The sequence below is a fragment of the Planococcus citri genome, chromosome 2, assembly GCF_950023065.1.
Source record: "Planococcus citri chromosome 2, ihPlaCitr1.1, whole genome shotgun sequence".
Lineage (NCBI taxonomy): Eukaryota > Metazoa > Arthropoda > Insecta > Hemiptera > Pseudococcidae > Planococcus > Planococcus citri.
In genome coordinates, this window is record NC_088678.1 from 38,511,951 (window position 1) to 38,536,120 (window position 24,170).

At 32.4% G+C, this 24,170-nt stretch overlaps 1 protein-coding gene across 2 annotated transcripts in view; it reads left to right on the forward strand.

Moving 5' to 3' along the window:
• The first annotated feature begins 1,689 nt into the window (after window positions 1–1,689).
• LOC135835697 (uncharacterized) overlaps window positions 1,690–24,170 on the forward strand; it is a 387,401-nt gene continuing 364,920 nt past the window's right edge. The window contains exon 1 of one of the 2 annotated variants that reach the window (XM_065350086.1): window positions 1,690–1,709. The gene's annotated coding sequence lies outside the window, so the exon portion shown is untranslated. Of the gene's footprint in view, window positions 1,710–7,396; window positions 7,801–24,170 lie in introns of those variants that run through there. The other variant, XM_065350085.1, reaches the window with a different exon arrangement.

Here is a 24,170-nt window from a genome sequence, read left to right on the forward strand (position 1 = left end):
TTCCAAATTTGAAAATACTCTGTCGCTTCTTTCGCCTGTACACACAATTCGCATAGTTATTCGCCTAGGAGTGAACTCTTCTTCGTATATTTCCATTTTTCAATTCGAAGTCATCGCGAGTTTTATTTCCACGTCTGACTGAATTTGCGTGGGTATATTTTCGTCAATTTTTAGGAGACAGTTTCACAGTTGTAGTGGAAAATGAGCATGTCGTTAATTCAAATAGGGTTGTTAACAGCAAAATTATATAGTGAAATGCGGTTTTATGATGCGGTTGAAAGATTAGATGCTAAATTCATTTTTCAAATATGCAGTATATCTGCAATTCTGCATCAGAATTTGGTATAGTTTTAATAGAAAATATTTTTAGTCTGGGCATGATCAAGAAACCAAATCTAATAAAGTTGAAATAGCTTTTAATTATTTGCAGATTATATTGTTTGTTTGAATAGTTTTGTCTGCTTTAAAATTGAGCGAAAATCTTTAGTCTGCAGTTTTACTTAATGCGATTGAAAAAATCAAATAAACAATTCATTTTCGATGCCAATAAACCAAAACAACATAATTTAACGTGAAATTTTACACCTACATTTTGTTTACGATGTTTTTCCATTTCCAGGTTAAAATTTTATTCGATGATTTGTTATTTCACACATTTTTTTCTGTACAATTTACTCGCAACAATGTTTCTCGTATTATTTCTTTTTTTTTGTACCTGTACCTAATAACTATATACACCATTAGCTTGTTGTAGTCATCAAGTCGTAGTTTTATTTACATTAACAACGTTCATAATGAAAGTTCCAAATGAATGTTTTAGTTCGGGAAAAATATACGATAACCAAAGCGAAAAATTTATTCAAATTGAGGTACCTACTTGTTTTTCATGTTAAATACCTGTGTAATATTTACGTCACAATAGTACGAATATTTTATACTTAGTTACCTAATTTCGATTTGTTGAAAAGGTTTTTCAGGATCACCGCCTGTTTATATGCTTGTGTGGGTGAATGATTTTTTTTTCAGATCGTGGAAAATATGTACTTAATCTGATGAAAAAAAAATACTAATATTTGGCTAGAGTATTGTACATATATATTACTTATTTGAATTCAGATTTTTTTTTGTATTTATACTCGATTTTTTCAACTTTAAGATTTTCTGCTTGATCATGATCAACAATTTTATTAAAGTGAGAACAATAAGATTTATTGTGTATTTTGTTACCTATAATATTTTTGAAACAGTCATAGCTCCATTTCATTATATTTTTAGAGCCATAAAGATCTGGAAAATAGGTTAAGAAAAATCATTCCTTCGAAATAAATTGACACTTGCATTTTTTCCCCTTTGATGAATAAACTATTTCAGATCCATGTTTTAGAAAACATCAATTCCTAGGCCTATAAATTATTATTTTTTTTTGTTTTTTTTCCAGTAAAATAAAATTGTAATTGTCAACGTTCCGAACATTGAATAAAAATGTCTTCTTGTATCAGATGCACTCAAAATCAGCATAAAAAATAACATTTTGAAAATTTTTATATTGTTTCAGGCATGTTAAGAAACCATAGGTACAATGTGACATTAATCATCGCCGAAAAATTTGCAACCATTACAACACGAAAGTCCTCTCGTGGGTAAAGAAAGGAAAAATAATGCAAGCTTGCAAGACCGAAATTCTATTCATATTTGCGGTATACAACGAGGTATGTAACGTCTTGCATATAGTTATTTCATTTAAATTTATTTCTTAAGCGAAAGCAGCATCCTTCGAAGTAATCCTGTAAAATTTATGTTCGCCATAACGGCACTGTTACTGTTTGTATACGTATATAGCACGCGATACACTCGTATAGTAAAAGAGACCAAAAAAAAAAAGTAACCGGTAAAGTTGAAGGGAAGTAAAAAGGACAAACTTTCGTAATAAGTCCATCTTCTATAACGTTAGGTAACGCGTGATGTAAATAACCAATGAGTTAGGATTTAAATAAATCGTACCGAGTCCGCTAAAATGTGTATAGTTAATAGAAAGAAAACATATTACACGTTTTATTCATAAAAATTTTTCACTCACTCGATTTTTATTATAGCAACAGAGTCGCAGTTTATTAGGGCGAAATTCTTCTCGATGATAATAAAAAATGTAACTTGGGAGATTTAAACCTACTTGTGAAGATAAGACCCATAGGCTCGTTTTTTTCTTCAAGTGCCTTTCTTTTCCTTTTTCAGTAGCTTAAATTTTATGTCAGATGTGTAAATTTAAAATATTTTTACACCACCTCTCTCCCTTCCGTTCATATCTGCAGGTCTACTGGTTATAAATTATAATCAAATCAAAAACAAAAATGTAGAATTAATCAAGACTCCCATCAGAACTGGATTAGACAAAGGCTATTTTTCAGACCAAATTGGGCTGTTGGGTGGGTAACTACGGGTAGGTTCGTTACTTTTTTTTTGCAGAGCTCAAGTAACCTAAAGACGTGCTATAAAGTTGAAAAATGATACTTCAAACGATTTGTCTGCGTATCTCGTGTAATCTTGCCGTTTGTTCTAACAGGATAGGTAGGCAACTTATTTTACATAACATTACAGATGATTGCAATTCAACTCTGGGTAAGGAACATACTAACATAGGCATGTTACTACGTATTATACAAAAAATTGACTGTTCTCTCTTTTACATATCTATTATTGTATATTTAGATCTAAAGACACATTTACATACCTCTACTTAACTACATTTTAGTCAGCAAAAATTATATTTTGTTTTTAAAACGTTAAAAAGCTACAATCGCGAGTTACCCTTCGAGTTATAGGGTGATTTTCCTCTCATTTTTCCCCTCAAATGCGAGAATCATAAGATAAAAGTCTACTAGAGGGATTGCGGTAAATGTCAATTTTTATTTTTATTCAGCTTTCAACTTTTTAAAAGTTTTAAAAGCGCATCAGACGTTCGCCTAATGGAAATGCTATGTTGAAAAAATAATCTTGTCAATTTTGTTCCATATCAAAAGAGAATTCGCGCCCGATTTGATTCATTTTATAATACACTAGACCGATTATACCGAAATTACTACGTGTTACGTGTCGTATGTTGTTTATCATAGGTAGTACATTGCGTTTATATTGAAAACCCTACGAGATTTTTTTCCGTTTTCACATTTTTAAGTACGGATGAGGTAAAAAAAAAATATGTTTTAAATTTTAATCCGAGCGTTTTCGAGAGATTCGCCTCGTCCTCGGTGTATTTTTATGGAGAAAATATTTAACGTTTTATTTGTTTTTATCACTTTTGAATTTATCGTCTTTCAAAAGCATCCGCGTTCGCTATTTTCCAACAAAAATGTTTTTTAAATTATAAAAAATAGGTCGTCTTTTTGATGAATTTTCAATTAACTGTAAGAGCATGTTTTTTTTCTCCTATCTTGGATTCTTAACCTAGTTTTAAGTATACGATGATGATGAGAACTGATGCAGTTGAATGGATTTTAAATGACTTTGGATCGATGTCATGTCTTTTGCAAAGTAACGTTGGTTTCCAATAATGGGTCATTAACAAGGTCATCGGTGTTTATGTCTTTTTTTCGAGTGTTTTAAGTTTTTCTTATTTATTTTCGTTCTTTCATTTCATTTAAATTAGCGTGAAATTGCCTTTTATTTTGAGTGCTTAAATGGATACATCTCGAAATAAATTAACTTTTCCTTCTCTTCGACTAGACTCAGGTCTGTAGCAGGAAAATTTTGAAATTGATTGAAAGGAATTTTATCGAGAAGATTTTTGAATTCAATTGAATTTATTGTATTTTTTGGCTTATATATTTTGAGTAAGATGCAGAAGAATTGAAAAACATGCTGAAATGAGCTGGTTGAATATCAGCGTCGGCAACTTTGGTTGAGCTGAAATTTAGCTCACTAAAAAAGTATGTTTTCCATACTTCAGAACCAAATTTTGAGATGTCGAATTTGATTTTTCGGTTTTTGGAAACTTTTTGAAAATGGAAGCAATATATCGATGTAAGGTTATCAATTTTCTATGAAAACAGTAAAATATAGAAATAAAAATTCTGAAAATCGCTTCATGTATTCAAGTTGACCCACCAAGCGATTGACACCATTTTCGAACCGCTCCAGTAGCTCTAGAAGGTGTTGTGATCGACTTCGATAGGTTCTAAAACCATCAACTTTTGCTCGAGGCTCCAGATCGGCTCGAAAATAATGGTAATAGATTCTCAAGCTAGGCTAATTTTGAGCAATTGGTGACCTACCGTTTTGGATTTTTTTTTAAATTTGAGATTTTCAACTTGTAAAAAATATACTTTTTGATCCGTCCCTTCAAACCTGTGATTCACCTACCCAAATCGAGTTGAAAAGTCGTATTCATAACAGGATTAAATTATAAACTGCAAAAGTTGATTTCAACGCATTCTCTTGAAATTCCTTTAGAAATGTTAACTTTTACTACGTAGGTGCTCCAAATCATACGATAGCTTGTAAGAAGTTAAGCTAGAAAACGAGAGGAAACGGTAGCTTTACGCCAGGGCGCGAGGAAAGCGTTTGGTTTATTGGGTGTAAAAAAAAAGAAGAAACTTCGTCCTCAATGTCCTATAAGTGGGTCCAGGAGGAAGTTGAAGTAGTTTTTTATTTGGTAGAGTGATGTGATTTCATCGAAATTTTTTTGTGCGAAATCAGAAGGATCCTTTGCAGAAATCTGATTGACTTTAGAACGACTCTTTCCCATTTTTGGTCAATTTTTGAAAATTTGAATTCTGGCATTTTTTATAAAAAAAATTTTTTGGGGGTGTTTATAATTACTAGATTATTACACCCTACGTCAGATTATATTGAATTTGTCAGGTTGTGTTTTTTAACAAGAGTAATAAATTTTTCTATTTCGGAAGGGCTGTCAGGAATGGAGAGAGAGTTTTCATCTATTTGAAAAGATAATCGATCTTGGTGTAATTGGGGACAATAGAATAGTAGGTATTGAACAGATATGGGTTCAGATGAGCAAAATTGACATGAGGGCTTAGGGGCTTTTAGGTAAAGATGGTTATGTGTGATTTTGGTGTGTCCAATTCTCAGTCTTGTCAAGATAACTTCTTCTAGTCTATTTAAGTGGGAGAGGTTTTTCCAAGGATGAACTGATTTCTTATGTTGAAAGAGCTTGTTGGCTGTTTGTTGTGACCAGAAAGTTTGCCAATTCATGTATATATTTTGAGTGAGAAAAGATTTGATGTCGTCAGCTGTGATGCTGGTAAGGGGGGAAAGAGTAGTTGCAGATTTTGCGTAAGTATCAACAATTTCGTTTCCAATGATTCCAATGTGGCTGGGAACATACACAAACTGAATAATAAAGTGGGAATTTTGTAGCTCAAATAGTTTTTTAAGAATATTTTGAACTATAGGGTGATCAGAAAACAGGTTTTGTATAGAAATCAATGAACTTAAGGAATTACTCTGGATCAAAAAATGTTTGTCATCTGGTTCAGAGGTGAGTAGCTATATCACAGCACAGAGGCAATGATAGATAGCAGTGAGTGCAGCAGAGTAAATAGAATTAAAATTTATGGATTCATACCTAATTTTATTAAAACTCTTTCACCCTCATCTTTCTTCCATTTTTTTACTGTGCAGATTTATAATTTTTCCCAGCGAATTTTTTTGGAAAAGCAAATACAAAATTCGTGTTACAAAAACAGGTCAAAGCAAAAAAGTAAAATTTGTTTATACCCTATTTTCAGCCTCCCGAATCAGTTAGTTGAAACTGCAAGCCACTCTAGAGCACCTCTTCTAAATCTCTAAAAATGCCAACAGGTTGAAACCAATTCAAAAAAAATTGTTGTCAAGTTGATTATATGGGTATAATAAGTACGATTATTCTGAGTTTGAGGTTGCTGAATTTCAGTCGAAATTTTTTTTAAGGGGGAGGAGGATGAGTCAATGTCCTACTCACTCCTACTTTATCACAATGTCTGATGAAATCCAATGATGTGTTGAAGAGTTCGAAAATACAACAATTGAACTTTATTTCAATTTTCTAATGTTGCTCAATTTTATCAATTTTTGATTTGAGGGGTCTATAAATCTTTAGAAATAAGTCGAGGATCGATAATGAAACTGTATCTAAATTTTCTCCTGCCATGGCGTGGATGCTCTTTCGACTTATCTCTCAAGTTCAAAAATTTTCCTTCTTATTTATTGGAAAATTTCTCTTTGATGGTGTAAGTTTTGAAAAAAAATTCATTTGCTCACAATTTTATGACAACAAAAGGAACTTTCGCTCGGGTCGAGTCTCAAAAAATTCGAAAAAAGCAACAGTCCTCTTCGTCTCCCGTGTAGAGTGTAAAACTAATTTTTTTTTGCTAAAATGGTGTAAATTTTCGCATAAGTAATATTTTTCGTTCATTTTTTCTTTAAATTCAATTTTTCATGTTTAAAAGAGAAAAGTTATGTTCTCCATTTGAACAAAATTTTTCTACACGAATGAAGGTGCCCTCCTATGATGAATCCCTTTTGTGAAAGTGTATGTAGCTTTTTTTCTATTCATTTACCTCTAATTCAAAGTCCAAAATAATGTAGAAACTTTGCTACAATATGCCTCGAATTTTTATTTATAATTCACGGCACGTCCAAGTCGTAGGCGTATAAACATCTTTTTTGAAAGGTGTGTGCTTTTCGCTTTACGTTACGATAAATTATGTTTGATGCTCGTTACTTGGCCATACGAGTGGATTCGTATTACCTAATACCTTTACCTACATACGAGTACCTTGATAATATTTCGAATGCGATGATGATAGACAAAGGCAAACCATTAAGCTATGTCGGCAACTTATTCGACACTCATGCAGAATGATCCCTCAGAATATTATCCAACGTGCAGCTTATGGTTTTTAGGATTGGTTGTTAAAACTATAGTATACGTATTGTCAAATAATGGTATACAGTATCACATTAAGTTTTGAATTGCATTCACGAATAGAGCAATAACCCTAAAACAATTAACGAAACGTAATTAAGTAATTTTGAATAGAAATTGCGTGAGTTAAGCTACCTCCCTCTAGTAATTTGAACTAAAAAAAGTACTTTGTTCCAAAACAACGTCGTTTAATTTCATTGTATTATTGGTAGAAATGTCGTACAATGATTTCGAGCATATATGCTGCCCATATTGATACCTAACACGTTAACAATAACGGTTTACCCATCGTAGTGAATTATTTTCTCGTAAATGAAATGTGCAAGGGTGCAAAGTAGAGTAAGAGTACTTTAAAAAAATGATGATTAATCAAGAAATAATCGCCGTTACTTGTTCGACTGCGTTCGACTATATTCGGGCGCGTTTCGTTCGGCATCAGGATATGGCGAAAACAGTCAAGAATGTACTCGTTTGGTATTCATAGCTGTACAATGTTCTCTGGTCGGTATGTCGTTTCAGGTCGCGAATTTTTCAAATTTATCTCGTAAATTTGTAAAGATTTTATTCAGTAATTAATAATATTTCAATTTTTATTCGAATTTGTATTTTTTGATGAATTTTGACTTGGAAAAAAATTACCATCGGGGTTTTTTCCCAGTCGCGAGTATCACAATCGAAATTTTCTGATGTAATGTATTACGTACAATATTTACGAATATAACGATGGTACTTTAATTGCGGTTATGAGGTTTAAAAAAATTTTCGCTAATTAAATTTGGTTTTTGATTCGAACGTATATTCGTTGCTAGCTGAGAATATTCGCATGGTCGTGTAAAATTCATAAGTACGACGATACACCCATATTTTTTTTTCATCAGGTGAGTTTCATATACCTACGTAGTACACTTGTTTTGTGTGTAATGAACATTTTCTCATATGTGAGATACTATTTCGATTAAACAACCACTTTATGTGCAATATCACATCCAGTAGGCTAATACCATTTGCATATGTGTTGGTTTTACCTAAATTCACCCTGCACCCTGCACCTGTTATGCGTATATTAACCTTTGTTGCGATGGTTAATACTGTTATGTGACCATTTCACGCGAGTATACCGGCCTGAAAGCTATATGGTACCGAATTTCATATTCTAATTATAACTGGTCATTAAAGTGAACCGAATTGAAGGATCATCGCGATGAACACACGCAATATTCAGGTAGATACTTATACTCAGATAAGAAAAAAGACACACAAAACTCCGGCGTATTTTTTAGGCTGCTTGTATTTTTGCCTTCTCGCGAGAAATACGTGTCAGATCTTTGGATCTGATAATTTGTGGCAATTCGGAGACAAAAGACAATTTAAATAGATACGAGGGTATAGGGAAATTTTAAACTAAATTTAACATCTCTCAACAACGAAATTACTAGCTAGTCATTGTTAATATATAGATCTCGTACAATAGAACAAGGCGTGTGTTTTCCATCGATGAAGAGAGAGAGATGCGAATTTTCGCTGCGTTTAGCATTTTAATTGGATCATCTGAGAAACAGGTGAAGAGAGGTACTGTGCTCTTTCTCTTCAACCCGAGTTACATACAAGGTGATTCAATATGGATCTAGGTCTTTTGAACGAACGAGTAGGTAGGTGGGTCTGGGTACATCTACATAGGTACATACACATACGTTACTGTATGATAAAGTAGTTATTACCTGCGAAGTAAATTTCAAGCTGCAAATTTATTGCTGATGGGATTTTTTTCTATAAAATGGAATGTTCGGGGTGGAAAAGTCTTTAAATTTTGGCCAAAGCAGCGTTTCATTATGAAGAATTACGAGCTTTGTAAAAAGTATTCCATTCTGGAAACCCATAATGTTACACGAGTTTCCATGTTTTACCTAGATTATGGTAGGAGGTTGTTCGAAAGTTTTTGGAACATTGGAACAATAAGATGTGATGAAAATTTAACTCGTGTACCTCCATTTGTCTACTGGAGGTGTTTGGCTTTTTTTTTTGTTTTGGAAAGTTGGAGGGGCGTGTTGGAAAATTTTTTGTTGATAGTAATGCGATACAAATTTTTGAAGATCTGCCTCTTGATTTTTTTTCTCCTAAAACTAGGTATGGCTAAAAGTTTTCAATTTAAAAAAAATAAAAAATTCTATTGTGTGAGTATTTTTACCTCTCATTTTTTCAAAATTCGGAAATGACTTATTTTCTGGAAAGATGAAAGCTAAAAAGCGAGGTAGGCTAGAAAACGAGGTCGGAAAAGTGTAAAAAAGATAAAATGCTGGACTGATCTCTCATTTTTGTTTCAAATTGCGAAAGAAAGATACAAAGATTGATGCAATTATTTGTTTTTCTATTTTGATAAAATTCTAAAATATTGGTTGAGAATTGGAAATTTTTCTCGCATGACTCTTCAGTCTTTATGCAGTTTGAATTTTTTAGCCAAAATATCTTCTACTTATCATCTTGAAAGAATATGCCCTGTTCTACATAAAAAGAAGTCGAAAAATTGTCCCTGAAATTTTTCCTTTTCTCCCTCATACTCATTTTAGTGAATCGAAAGGCATGAGATGGACTTTTTTTTAAAATTTATGAATTTTTGTTCCCTTTCCTGTTTTTACGTTGTGCTATAATCCAATATTATTTTTCAGGGAATCCACGAGACAATCAAATGATGACTTATTGATAAGTTGGACTTTTTTTTCAGACATTCCATCGTCCTTGGTTAAGAAATACTGCATTTTTAAAGATTTTGTGCTGGTGAAACGGGCTCAAAAATTTTAAAAATTCTGAGAACCTGAATCCATTTTTTAAAAATGTTATTGAGTCAGTTGAAAATATGTCGAAAACAGTCGAAAGGTGCACTTGCACGTGCACTCTCAATCTGTAAGAAAACTTTTCCCTCTCTTCCCTGGAGCACTGGAGCTCTTTCGTTTTATTTTGTCCAATTAATATTCTGAACTGATACTTGATGAGTAACTTTCAAATTTCCTATCTTTTTTCAAAAAGGGAAGAGAAATGAGTACCATGGTGTCTATCAGGTTATCAAAGTCATCAAGAAGTCATCCTTTTGGACTGTGGACCATTAAAGTCAACTAAAAGTCATCTTTTTGGGTGGAATTGAATGATTATTATTATTAATTTGTCAAAAATACGAAAATTATTATGCAAAGTATTGTTTAATTGAACTCCCAATTATTGAAAATTACCATGGTGAAAAATTTAGCATAGATAAGCAAAATTTTGCGAAAATTGCTTGCAAATTTGTTGAAGTGCCATAAAAATTGTTTAAATGATTGAAAATTGACGGAATATTGTTAGAAATTGAGCAAAATTGAGCAAAAATGCTCCTTCATAAATAAATAAAATGTGCAGAATTGCGAAAAAGTATCGAGTTGAAATGAAATCGTGAAAAAATCACATAAAGAATAATAAAAACCGTGAAATTATTTTAGAAATAACTCGAAAGTTACCAATAAGTGAAGGGATTTTAGTTATGTTATAATAGATATCATCAACTCTGGAGAAGTGAGAAAGCCTGACGTGGTAGAGTTTTTTCATTACTAGTATTTTATCAGTGATCAGCGGGAAAACATCTATAAAAAGATCCTACCAAAGTTTAATTCGAAACCAAAACGCACTTTTTAATAAAAAGGTCTTCCAAAAATGAAAATTTGGTCATCAAAAAGGTCATTCCTTTTTCATTCTTGCAATTTAGTAGACACCTTGGACACAATTTCCCAAAATGTATAGATTTTTAGGGGGAGATGGAATAATTTGAGAATTTTGTTTTGAAAAATGTTATGAAAATTACTGAAACATTTAGCGAAGCTGCTCCTTGGTCATTCTATCAGTGTTATTGTTTTTCTAGGCAAGTACATAGGTACCTACCTGCCTACTATTAAGACAAATTAGAACGAAAATCATTTCAAATCGGAAAAAATCATATTGAATTATTTTTTCGCTACAAAATTTTTGTGAATGCCTTCTTTATATTTCCAGAAAATTCTACCCACTCTCTAAATTTGAAACAGTGAAATTTCACTGCTTAGCAGTCACGGCATTTTGGCTTCTTAAACGCAGTAGTTTTTTACTGCAAAACAGTGAAAAATCTACTGAATTGATGAGTAAAAATGATTTCTACTCATCAATTCAGTAGATTTTTTAGAGAGCACCATCACATTTTTCAGATATGTAGAATTACGGAACCGATTCAAGAGTTCTTAAAATTGTGAAAATGGAGCACTTTGGGTGTCATATAGACCTATATTTCCTTGCAGAAAAGGAGTGGGGAATGGGATTGGCCGTAATCTCAAATAACTCATATTGGACCATTCTTGAAAGTTGAAATATCAACCCATTTTCAATGTGTATCTCAGGATTTCTCAAAGTTGCATTTTTCGATTTCAATTTTTTCAAGTCACGCTATCAAACGTGCAATTTGAAAGTAGGTATAGTGCGAGGCAAAATGCCAAAACTTGATCAGAAGTGTCAAATGTTGATCACCTTATCGATTGTCCAATGTCACGTGAAAAGTCAATTATAGAGTGACTCGTTCTTCGATTTATTTTAAAATTTGGTGGAGTCATTTGGCCACAACTTTTTATCATACCACATCAAATTGCGAAAAAAAAACAAAATAAATGAAATGAAAAATCGGTTCTTTCTAGCGTATAATTTTTTTCAACCGAGTTTGCCTTGTTCTGAGCATCCTGAAAGCATCCCTTTTCTCCTAGTTGACTTCAAAAAATTATAAAAGAAAGTTTCTTCGATTTATTTTCATTCTTTTTCGTGTATTTTTATTGTTTCGCCCCTTCGTGCGAGAGTAAATACCGCAACGTAATCATACGTAACATGTATTGCATACCAACATAGCCGAAGGAATCGAAAATACTCCTACCTAATTCACGACTTACCGTATACGTACGTACTTATTATGGTTTTAAAAAATGAATACGACGAATATAACGTGGTCAAATTTAATTAAAAACACAATAGGTACAACTCTTACCTACCGTCCTCTCGTGTCTCCTTCTTGGCAACGGTGAATTAATAATGTACGATTCATTTTTCGTCGTTCGACGAATATGCGCGTGTAATTTATACCGATGCGGCAATGGGTTTTCCCAAGTCGGATATACAATTCACGTATACATATACGCGAAAGGTCTTCCGAGATTTTTCTCCGTTCTGTGAGATTACTCCGTCGAAAAGTTTGATGGCGAAAAGTTTTCTCGACTGCGAATAGTCGCATGATGGTGAAGATTTCTGTACGGATGGTGTACATATATAAACCTTCGCAAAGGTTGATATGCGTATAACATGGTAACTCAAACTACTCTTTTTTTTCTTCTACCTAGACATATGTAGCTATGTATTTTATTATTGTACTTATTTATATGTCATTTTGAATATGCAAATTACCTATGCATACCTACTACACTCGTGTAATCGAATCGCAACTCTACCTCATATTGCATATTATTTTACCTCCATACTTGAAAGCATTTTTATCTAGAGATAGATTTAGGTATGTTTTTTAGGAACTAGAAAATCTCTGTTAGATGGGTTTTCAAAAAGTTCATATTGAGGGGCTTTTTTTTTTTATTGATTTTATTTATTTTTTAATATTTTGAAACTTTTCTGTAAGTAGGTAATAGCTAGTTTTTGAAATAATTCAACTTCAGAAGTAGGTACTTTTTTTTAGTTCTTCTGCCTTTGCATAAAAGTAAACGAAATTATTTTTAAAAAAATTTTTTGATACTGGATTTTTAAAAATTATTTCGAATTTTATGGAATTTCCGTCTCAAAAATCAATCTCATATTTTCTTCGCTTAAAAAAACGATAGGACCTTACTGAAAATTATGCGATGGCATTTTTTTTGTTCAATTTCTGGATTAAATTTCAATTGGAAAATTTAGAAAATTGTTTCGTATTTTTTTTATGATACGTAGGTGTAGAAGTATGAATTTCCTCTCTATACGCCGAATGGCGAAAATTTGAAACGTGAGGTAGAGTTCAATATTTGAGGGGAAAAAATGTAAAACGGATCGATTTTATTTTAGTGCTCAGTAATAAGTAAATACGTATGTTCTTTTGAAATTTTTACGATTGTAAATTTTATAGTTTAAACGATCAATTTTCAATTTGAAAACCGGATTGTAATAATTTGTTGTTCGTTTGTATAACGAATAAAATTCCGTCGGTGTAATTTGAACGAGTGGAATTCTCTCTGAAAAAATAAACCTTTCGATTGCAGTTAAGTCTATAAAAAATCCTTCTTACCACCACGTCTCACTTTTTAGCAGACGTACTAAAATTAAATTTTTTATTAAACGTGCTCTCGTGTTCCTTCATTCTGGCGGTATTTGTGAAAAATACGTAAAAGCTGTGGAAATGATTGAGAAAAGATGGGAAAATTCAAACGTTCGGATCGTCTGCTGCTTTTTTTGGATTTAATATTTGAAAATATCGTTTAGACTTTATTTACTTAAAATGGTCACGATTTAAAACGAAATGTCGTTTCAGTTTTGACAGACGGCAAACAAATCTATCAGACTAAATGAAATGAAAAAATATTCGACTATGTTGACTTTTCAAATATTCCAATTCGAAGGCAATTGTTTCAAAAAACGGCGAAAATTTCTCGCCCAAATTGAAGAGGTCAGAGTGAGTGGGAGTATACTTGAAAACAATGAAAATCCTACCTTTTGTCGATGTTCTTAAATAAATATGTATAATTTATACTTACATTGTAGCCCTGTATGTACATGTGTCTATAATGTATAGTATGGCATTCGAGCACGTGAAAGTGAGTGTAAACATTAGGTTAATACGATTTTTCAACTCAAAGATTAAAACTTCTATATGAGCATATTAAGTTTGAAGCGTTCGTTTGTTTCTTTCTCTCCCTTTCTACCAATGTGTAGGAAAAAAAGCATCGCATCGCATCACTTCGCTGAAAAGATAAAAAGTACTCATTTTACCACCACTCCGCGGTCTCTGCTCAAAAAATGCGGTGAAACAAAAACGCATTATGTTGTACAAGAAAAAAAAAAAACAGCAATAGCAGCAACAATGCAAAAATATACGCGCGAGACAGCCCTTATCTTTTAGAAATGTTTTTATTTGCACGTGAAAATATTTCTAAATTTCAATCTCTCGCCGTCCCTTGAACCTCAAATAAAGGGCTCTTCGACCTGCTCCACTCTGCCATCTTACCTAATCCTTTATGGCCTTCTGTATTCGAAAGAGAAGGAAAAGTAACTGATACCGTCATGAGATTTCATATTGATTTGTCATTGAATAAAAGTATATTAGAAATAATGAAAAGAAAGAGACGAAATGAGTATGCGTCTACATCGTACCTAATATGTATATGGTCTATTATGTTGAAAATTTTCAACTTGGTTGAGTCAAGGTTATCAAACGTATTTAAATAATGTACCTCTACCTATTCGCGAGTGTATTGGAAAAACGTGCAATGTACGAGAAACAGCCGTACACTCGCCAACATTGATGTTGAAAATAAACTTATTCGGACTATGTATATCGTTCCTTTCTAATCTAACCGTAAAAAAACTTCCCTCGAGGGGAGTTTTATTTTTAATTTCGAAATAAAGCAGAATTTTTCCACATGCTGGTGACCTTGAGCTGGTATTATTATTGTTCTGAATGTTTCTCTATACAAATTGAAATTTTTTTACCTATTTTTTCTAATTTGATTAAATTTTACTGTACTGTGTAGTTCAGTAAAGTTGGTAAAATTCAAAACAGTAATTTTACTCGGACTTGGAATGTGAAATAATATGCCTATTGCCTAGGTTTTGTGAGATGTTGAAATTACAATTTTTGGGATTGAATAATAGACCCATTATTTTCAACGAGACACTCGTGGAATACCTTCTTATTCTTTCGAGGTTTTTTCATCTTTGAGAAATTGAAAAACAGCACCTACACTGAACTGAAACTATAATACAAATGTGTTGCATGTACCTATGTAGTTCTTACGTCACGTTAATTTTATCAGCATTTAAATTATAGAAATAAAATTTTATAATTGAATTAAAATTTTTCAATTAGAAACTCACGATTTGAATATTACATCCTTTGGATAACGTTTAATTAGTCTAATTCAATTTTTAATCCAAGTGGAAATTATTAACATGTATGAGGTTATGAGGTCATATGTACAGAGAGTGAGAGCGAGAGGCCAAACTAAAAATTTGGCTATAAATTGAATCTACCAAAAAAAATTTGGAAGATGTAATAAAAATACACTTTTCAATTCGTCAACTCGTATTTGAGAATCATTTGTCCTAATCGATTCGTAATGTCCTGCTTATGACAGGTTTACATTTTCAGCTGCCGTAGATGACTACAACGTCTTCTGAATCTATTTGAAATTTCTGGAGAAAAATCGACTTTAGTTGGAGGCTTCGAAGTCCAAATGGGCTCAAAACTGCAGACAGACTTTGGTGAAATTCTGTTGTTTTTTTTTAGAAAATTTTTGAAAAGCTCTGATGAAATTAGGTAAACATCTGAGTTACTTTTTCTCATGGTCCTTCGTTCAGTTTATTTGTAATTTTCCCCCAAAAAAATTGATCAGTTGATTCAATTGGAACTGAATTTGATGAGAGACCTTAAACAAAAGTTAGGGACTCCAGAACGCCATCGAAACTACATACCAGATATTCAATCCATTGGAAATTAAAACTGGCATTTTGTACAATAATTTTAATAAATTTGTTAAAATTATTTTACTGGTCAGGTTTGACTTTTCATGTACCTAGCTACCTACCTCGTACCTACCTGTTTGTTGAAATTCGAAGAATAAAATTCGGCTTCCAAAATTTCCTGTGGTGGCATATTTTTGACGTGATCCGTCAATTTTTTGTGATTCTTGCCATTCATCCTTGAAACGATTATTTTTCATAACTTGAAATAATTTTGTAGTTTCTCTTGCCCATATAATTTTTAATTATGTCCCATCACTTTTTTTAAATGCACACTTCTGCCAAAAATCCTATTTTTTTTTTTCATTTTACATCTTTCAAACACTTTTAGAAATTTTTCATTACTCTTTTCTGTTTCCAAAATTTTGAATATTTTTATTTTAAATTTTTCTCGTGAGCTGAAAAATGAAACGAAAGAAATGTGTAATAAAATATTATGCACTTGGAAAAAATGCGGACCCCCTCCCTTCCTTTCTACAAAACGAATATAATATTGAGACGTTTGAAATAATATCCCACCAAATATCGTATATTCATCGAGAATGTGTAGAATTTTCGTGTCTCATATCTGTTTTTTTATTGAAAAAAAAATTGATATTAAATACCCGCATAACATCCATGTTCTATATTTTTTAATGTAGGTGCAATCTTCCTTTCCAATCCACTCTTTCTCTCTGTTTTATTTAAATATAAGCAAACCACTCGAATGTGTTTTTTCCCTTGAAAATCAAAGGTCGGTGGAATATTAATATTTGGCTTTTCGTATCAAAATCTTTTAAATTATATTCCTGGCAAAAGTTTTCTTTTCCTGCAGGGAAATTCATGTACATAATATACCTACGAGCAGATGAAATTTGCACATAAGGGTTGTTTTGATTTAATGGTACGACTTGTTAACATATCGAGTTGGGAAAGGTGCACGCGGTTATTCAACTTGTAAAACATAAACATACGTACGTACCTCGGATATTATATAGACATTTGAAATGGAAATGTTTACGCGAAAAGGTGGATATATTTAGTAGCAATACGTGTAATTGATACTTGAGCGATTTATGCTAATGTATTAACGGAGAAATTTGCCTAACTGGTGTTTCACATCAAAATATACTCTATTCGAATTGACATTTGTTATACGAAATATGCACGATAAATGAGCGAATTAGGTGTGAATGTGAGTATTATAATAAAAGATACAAAAACGCCATTCTCAGCAGACTTAGAAGAACAAAAGACATCGAACGAATTAATTTTACAACAAAAGAGAATGTATATATAAGCTGGCAAAATTTTTATTCTGGCTGGGAAAAAAAAGAAGTGGAAAATTACAGAAAACGAAAACTTCTGTGTGTAATTAAAGTTAGAAGACCTTAGTAGGATAAGTTAATTATGCAAGAAAACTTTTTAATACCGGAGTACACGACGAGTTTTCGATTCGTTCCATCATTTTGAAAGCTGGCCTTTGGACACGATCCCTTTTTCAGCCTTACGAACACGAAACATTCTATCCGCACAACAGACTTATTCGGATGATATAATTATTTGATATTTAGTAAAGTACAATAATTACCCCTGCAAACGGCAATGTTGTGCAAATGCTTATACGTACTATGCGTATAGCAATAATAATTCGTACTTTCATTATTTATAATATGAAACTCACCTCTGCTAGATTTATTTGAACGATAAACAATATCGCGATAATAATAAGTAAAAGTGTACATTTCTAGTGGTAACTTTACCGTACAGCAAACTTGAGTTAGTTTACGTTTTAGTAACCGATGGAGAAATTCGTTTCGGAAAAATAAGTATTATTTATGAAATTTTAGAACGACTCTGCAATTCCTTCTCATCCGCGTATAACAAAGTTGAAAACTTGACTGTGGCACGGCATGTGCATTATTTATAACTTTTTAATATTTCACTATTTTGGAATTTTTTTTTAACCTTTTAAACTCAAAATAGGAAAAATTCTTGATAAATGATTGAAAACAAACTATTTTCTTTTTACGTAATTTTTTTTTTGCTTTTGCTAAGTTCACCAATGTATACAATATACATCTTAACGGGAGCTGCTTTATTTAATTGACATTTCTTTAAAATTTTTACATTTTAAAAGACTTTATATTCGCTGTTTTGATGGGGCGTTTTTCAATTAATGCTGTACTTACTGTTACTAGTGAAAGCTATTTATTTAAAAAACGTACCTAATGTGTTGCTAAACTTTTCAGTGACGAAATTTTCTTCTCGGTCAAGGGTATCACTTACTTGCTGTATTTTAACTGGTGTTCAAATTTGGTAATTTTTTGGTTCGTTGGTATGCCTAAATTTTAATCTGGTGAAATCAGATTAAAAATATGACGCTGCAAAATTTGACGATAAATTTATACTCGAATGAATTTTAGATGAATTTCGCTATTAAGTATAATAAATTAGTAATATCTTGCCAGTTATTAGACGTAGTCTTTAAGCCATTCCTCTATTTTCCTGCAATCCTCCTCAAAAAAATATTCCTGCTTCGTTTTGACATTTATTCGCATTTGACCAAAATAAAGCGGGAAAATAACGTAAAAAAGCGAGGGCAACAAGGAAAAAATTGGCACATAAATTTTTTCTTCGGAAATGTGTTCAGATGAACCCCCTAAACTACCAAAAAAAAACCCCGAACCTCCTAACCCTGGAGCTAATTTTTTTAGGGGGCTAAAACCGGTTCTGATTTACGTTTTTTGCGATTTACTCCGAAAATATTAGGTTTACGAGAAAAACTACCATGATTAAAAATGTTCCCCTTCAAATTCTCGACAATTTGATACCACGCTCGATACCCATCCCTCAAGAGGGGTGTTTAAAAATGGGGGTGGAAAGAGTAGGTGTTTCAAAAAAAGTCAGTCCAATAAATTGATCAAAGTTACCACTTGATATCATTCGTTTTCGCTCAAATTTTTTTTACAAAGTCTACTCACCCAACTATTAGTTACACCACCATTGATTGGTCTTCATCCCTCCCAAGGGGTTGGTGGGGGATGCTTGGTTTTTCAAGTAACACACAACTGAATCATATATTTGAAACGAATCTGGACGTGAAATATATCGAATAGTATGTTTTCGAGGTCGCTGAATACGAATATCAACTAATGTTTTGGGTCCAACTCCTCAAAGCCCCTCTGTGCCCCAAAAAAGGGGTTAAAATTTTGAAAAATCGTGAAAAATCGAGTGATATATCGAATGGTATGTTTTCGAGGTCGCTGAGTACGAATATGAACTTATTTATTGTGTCCCACCCCCCAATGTCCATCTGTGCCCCAAGAAGGGGGCCAACATTTCAAAAAATCATCAAAAAGTCGAGTGATATTGATATATCAAATGGATTGTTTTTGAGGTAGCCAAGCACAAATATGAACTTATTTTTTGGGTCCCACCTCACAATGGAAGAATATTTTCAACAGGCGCGGCGTTTAAAAGTGAAACAAAATCGAAGAAAAAACAAATTTTAAAATAAAAATTGAAACGTAATCCTTTTACATTGAAATAAATGCCTTCGAAAAAAAATAAACAAAATGAAGTAAATAATCCATTTTGTACTTATGAAATGACATTTTTTTTTTCTAGAAATTGATAGTTTTATTTTTCTGCGCAGATGTACCTAGGTACCTACTTAACGTTAGTTGTTATTTTAGAAAATTTACCATCATTTTTTTAAAAGAAAGAATGCTTTTCTAGAACTACCTAAACTAACGCTGTCCAATTTCAACTTGAACAAAGCTACATCCAAATTGCAAAAGCCACGATAACCAAACGTGTAAAAATTCAACTTCAGATTTTCAGCACTCTTTTGAAAACTTGAACTCTTCAAGTGTAGGTATAAGGCTAAGCTAATTTATTATTTTTTCATGATTTTTCCTAAAACCACGTAAATCTGGTAGGAATAATTGATTTAATTCAATTTTCCCAACTTCCAAACAACAAGTTCTATTCATTCTACGAGTACATAGTCTCTTGGTAGCATGTTTTCGAATTTTCTTTGATAATTTCAAATTGATCTGCAAAAGCCAAAAGTGAATTTCAGCATTCTACAGCATTAATTAAGACAGAATTGAAAATTCGCTGGAGGCTCCAGAATGGTACCAAATTTCAAAGTCGAATGATCGTAATGACCCATGCAGACGAATTATAAACAAACGAGATGCTCGTAATGGCTTTTACAAAGTTTAATTTTTTTTAAAAAGGTGTTGTTCAAAATTAATTTTTGAAATCACCTGCTTCAGTTGAGTTGAGTGTGATCCTCTGGAAAAAGTTGCTCATAATTTTTTTTCATGTAAGTAGGTACTTGATGACTAAGAATTTTTACCAAAAAAAAAATGTCAAAATTCAAGTTGTTTTTTCAAAGAAAGTTCTCGAAAACCTTTCTTCGGATGATTAATTTTTTTAATTGAAAATCCTTAAAATTGAGAACTAAATTCACAGGAGGGCATGGTTCTATGGACATTATTTCAAAGTTCTTATTGATACTCAATGCTCATGCTCTCTGATTCACATTCCTTCAAAAATGGTGTAATCTACTTGTACTTGAAGAAAATTAATTAAATAGGTATAGAAATAAATACGAATAGGTATGTACAAAACATGTCTCCTCTTCCCTCTTCTTCCATAGAAAATTGATAAATCGAGCGGATATATGTAGGTAGGTATAGGTAATTAGGTTAAATGTACATATAATAATTTACTTATACGTTCGACGAATTCAGATGAAGTGGAAAATTTTATTTTCCATTATTCAAACCACTACATAGACAGAGTCTAACGATTTTGCTCATTACTGGCATGCCATGTAAGTAAGCCATCTTAAACAGGACTTTGAAGGGTGTTAATTGTGAAACAACTCGATAAATCATGTGCCAAATTGGAGGTGTTTTCAATCAAAGCCAAACCCTCTTCCCTTTTCGTCTCAGTACATCTTCACAGTTCACCTACACTCAAGTTAGATTGAAAATTAACGTGATGGTATGTGGAGGAAAAATTGAATTAATATTCCACCGAAAGGAATCTTTCCACGCAGTTCAGATATTCTCACTAAGTTTTATTCACGTATGTATTAAAACCTTAACCACTAGGTATTCTAAAAAAAGTGAGAAAACTCTTTCGTCTTGGTTAACGTATAATTGTGTAACGAATAGTCGAGTACCTACTTCGTACTTTCGGTTTCATTGGCACTTCGTTAGCACTTTACGATGCGATGCACGCGAAGCAGAGTCGACTTTTCGTTTTCGCACAATATTGTTTCACTTTTCATTTTGTTTTGACAATCAATACCGTTTATACATCCTTTAGGGAGACGATATAAATAGTTTTATAAATTCTACCACGTACCTACACACGCGTGGCGTACTTCGTTCATTATTTGTTGTAGTCTGAGCGTCGATTTTATGGTAATTTTTTGTTTTGTTGCCGCGCGGCGGCCGTGTAACATCTTTTGTTTAAGTTTTGCGCGAACACGAGACCGTAGACGCGTAGTAATTTCCACGTAGATACGTTACGTATGTACGTACGTTACGTTCCAGCTGCAAATTTAACGACTTGACTGGTTGTTGATATTAACAAATGATACTTTTCTAGTGTTTTCATACATTATATTGTGTATGTGTAAGTAAAAAACACACAGGCAAAATAAGCTCGTGTAGGTAGTGCACAATGTACTCGTATGTACGGTCTATACACGAGATGTTTTTACGCAAACATAGGCTCGTTCGTCGTTCGATGCCTCAAAAGCTCGCAAATTGTGAAACTAACAGACATCTGTGTGTATAGTTCTCGTACATACTTCGGGTTAGTTCATATGTACCTACGAAACAAATGTCGGTACAATTTTCGGATTAATATTCAAAACATCGGAAAGTATCGTATTCGTGGCGTATATGGTAATCCAAAATGAATGAAGTTATCAAACCGTAATTCAAACTTGAACGAGAAATTAATAATTCAAAATTCGCGCCGCGCCGTAACCTGAGATGGCGGTTTGAAGGAAATTCATTAACAAATTTTGAACCCGCATGAACATATACCTATATATTATGTATTTATAATACATATCTGATTCGATTTTCATGTTCTTTAATGTTGAGTGATTTATTCATGTATGATAAATTTGGCCAAATAAATGTCACAAATTTTTAGCTCACAACTGACTCAACATAAAGAGTCCGTATTGCTCAGTAGCCATCAGAAATCACTCATTTTTTATTGTAACAAAGGAGGGGGTGATTCCAATTGGTAGCTAGAAAAATTTTTGAACCGGGCAAAGTTGAATCGAATGTTTAGGCAAAAATCATAATGAAGAGCACAGGGTGTCCACAAGCCTGGAAAACCTGGAAAAGTCAGGGAATTTTATAATTTTCACGCAAAATCCCTGGAATTTTGAAAAAACGATCAATTGCAAATTTTGGATAAGGACCTGTGATAAAAGAAAAACAATATTCTTCACTTCTCGAAAGACAAATTTTTCAAAAGCTTTTGCCCTCGCTTCGCTCGGGCTTGTTTTCTTTTCTTTTTCGCGGCAAGATGAACATTTCTAGATAATAAAAATCAAGTTTTAAATCCAAAAAATGAACTCCTCACAAAAAAAACCATCGTTTTTATGCATCTCGAAATACAAATTTACAAGAGCTTTCGCCCTCGCTTGGGCCTGTTCTGTTTTCTTTGTCGAAATCAACTTCCTTCGAAAAAAGTAGCATTAAAATTCTAAAATTTTAAAAGCCAAAAAAACTAAGCTTACTTGTCCCCACATGAAAAAACCTCGTTTTAATGCCTCTCGAAATGCAAATTTTCAGAAGCTTTCGCTCGAGCCTCTTCTCTTTTCTTTTTCAAAAGTAACTTCTTTCAAAAAAACATCATTCCAATATTAAAATTTAAGAAACCAAAAAATAAACTCTTTGCATTAAAAAAACCTCGTTTTAATGCCTCTCGAAATGCAAATTTTCAGAAGCTTTCGCTCGAGCCTCTTCTCTTTTCTTTTTCAAAAGTAACTTCTTTCAAAAAAACATCATTCCAATATTAAAATTTAAGAAACCAAAAAATAAACTCTTTGCATTAAAAAAACCTCGTTTTAATGCCTCTCGAAATGCAAATTTTCAGAAGCTTTCGCTCGAGCCTCTTCTCTTTTCTTTTTCAAAAGTAACTTCTTTCAAAAAAACATCATTCCAATATTAAAATTTAAGAAACCAAAAAATAAACTCTTTGCATTAAAAAAACCTCGTTTTTAGGCATCTCGAAATGAAAATTTTCAAAAATTCTAGCCCTCGCTTTGCTCGGGCCAATTTGTTTCTCATTTTAAAAAAGAACAAATTTCACATTTTCAGGCCTCCAAAAATCCAAAAAAGTAAAACAGAAGAAAAATTTTCATAAGCCATATGAATATTGTATCAATTGGCCAAAATTGTTGCATGTTGTATTAATTTATTTTTAATTTAAAAAGTTGATAATCGAAGTTTAACTGTTTTTTTATATCCGAAGAAGTATTCAGTTCGAAGAGATGCTTATAAAATAAAATTACACCCCCCCCCCCAAAAAAACTCCTGTTTAATTAATGTGTGGGGTAAGCATAGAAAATTTTTAAAAAATGGTCTGGAAAAATGGAAAAATTGGTCTGGAAAACCTGGAAAAGTCAGGGAAAATCATTTCCAGAAATGAGTGGACACCCTGCAGTATTTCTGGTAAATTTTTTAAAATGTTTGGGCTAAACATGAAAAAAATTCAAAATTTTATCAAATTACCCTGTTATGGACCCCTAAAACCTATTGAACACAGATTTGAACCGTTTTGAGCAGTTCTAGAGCCTCCAGCTGATTTTTGAAAGTTAAATTCCACAAAATTCTACCCAATGAAGCTGAAAAACTAAAATTCACTATACATATCGCACCTCGGGAGTAATAAGGTCACATCTCAAAAAAGTGAAATTTTACAGGAGAGTGATTTTCTTTTTTTTAAAAACTTGATTCATTATTTTTATCAACTTATAATTAATTGTGAGGAATGAATAGCACCTCATTTTAAAGAACTGGTATCCTACCTTCATTTAGCATAAGAACACTTTGAAAAATAAAATCTTAAAGAGGAAATATTTCAATGTTTGGAAAACATTTTGAGTTAGAACCTTTCATTAAAGTTGATGTGGAGGCGAAAGGAAGCGTCCAAAAAAAATTTCATGTAAACAAAGTTGTAGAGAATTAAATTTCCAATCGACATAATGTCGTTAGTTTTTTTCTAGAGTGCTTAGTTTTTGAGTTTTTCTCAAAAAACTAAAATTTCATGATATGTGCAAATTCATTTTTCTGAAAAGTGATCAATTTAAAAAAATTTTTCCATTTGGTACAAACCAATAAAAAATGCACTCCTTGTGACTATTTCTAACTGACAAACATTCAAAACAATCAAAACTATTTGTTAACACTTTGTATGTACGAAATTTGCTCAACAAAGTTGGAGTTTTTTGAGATGTACCCTTATA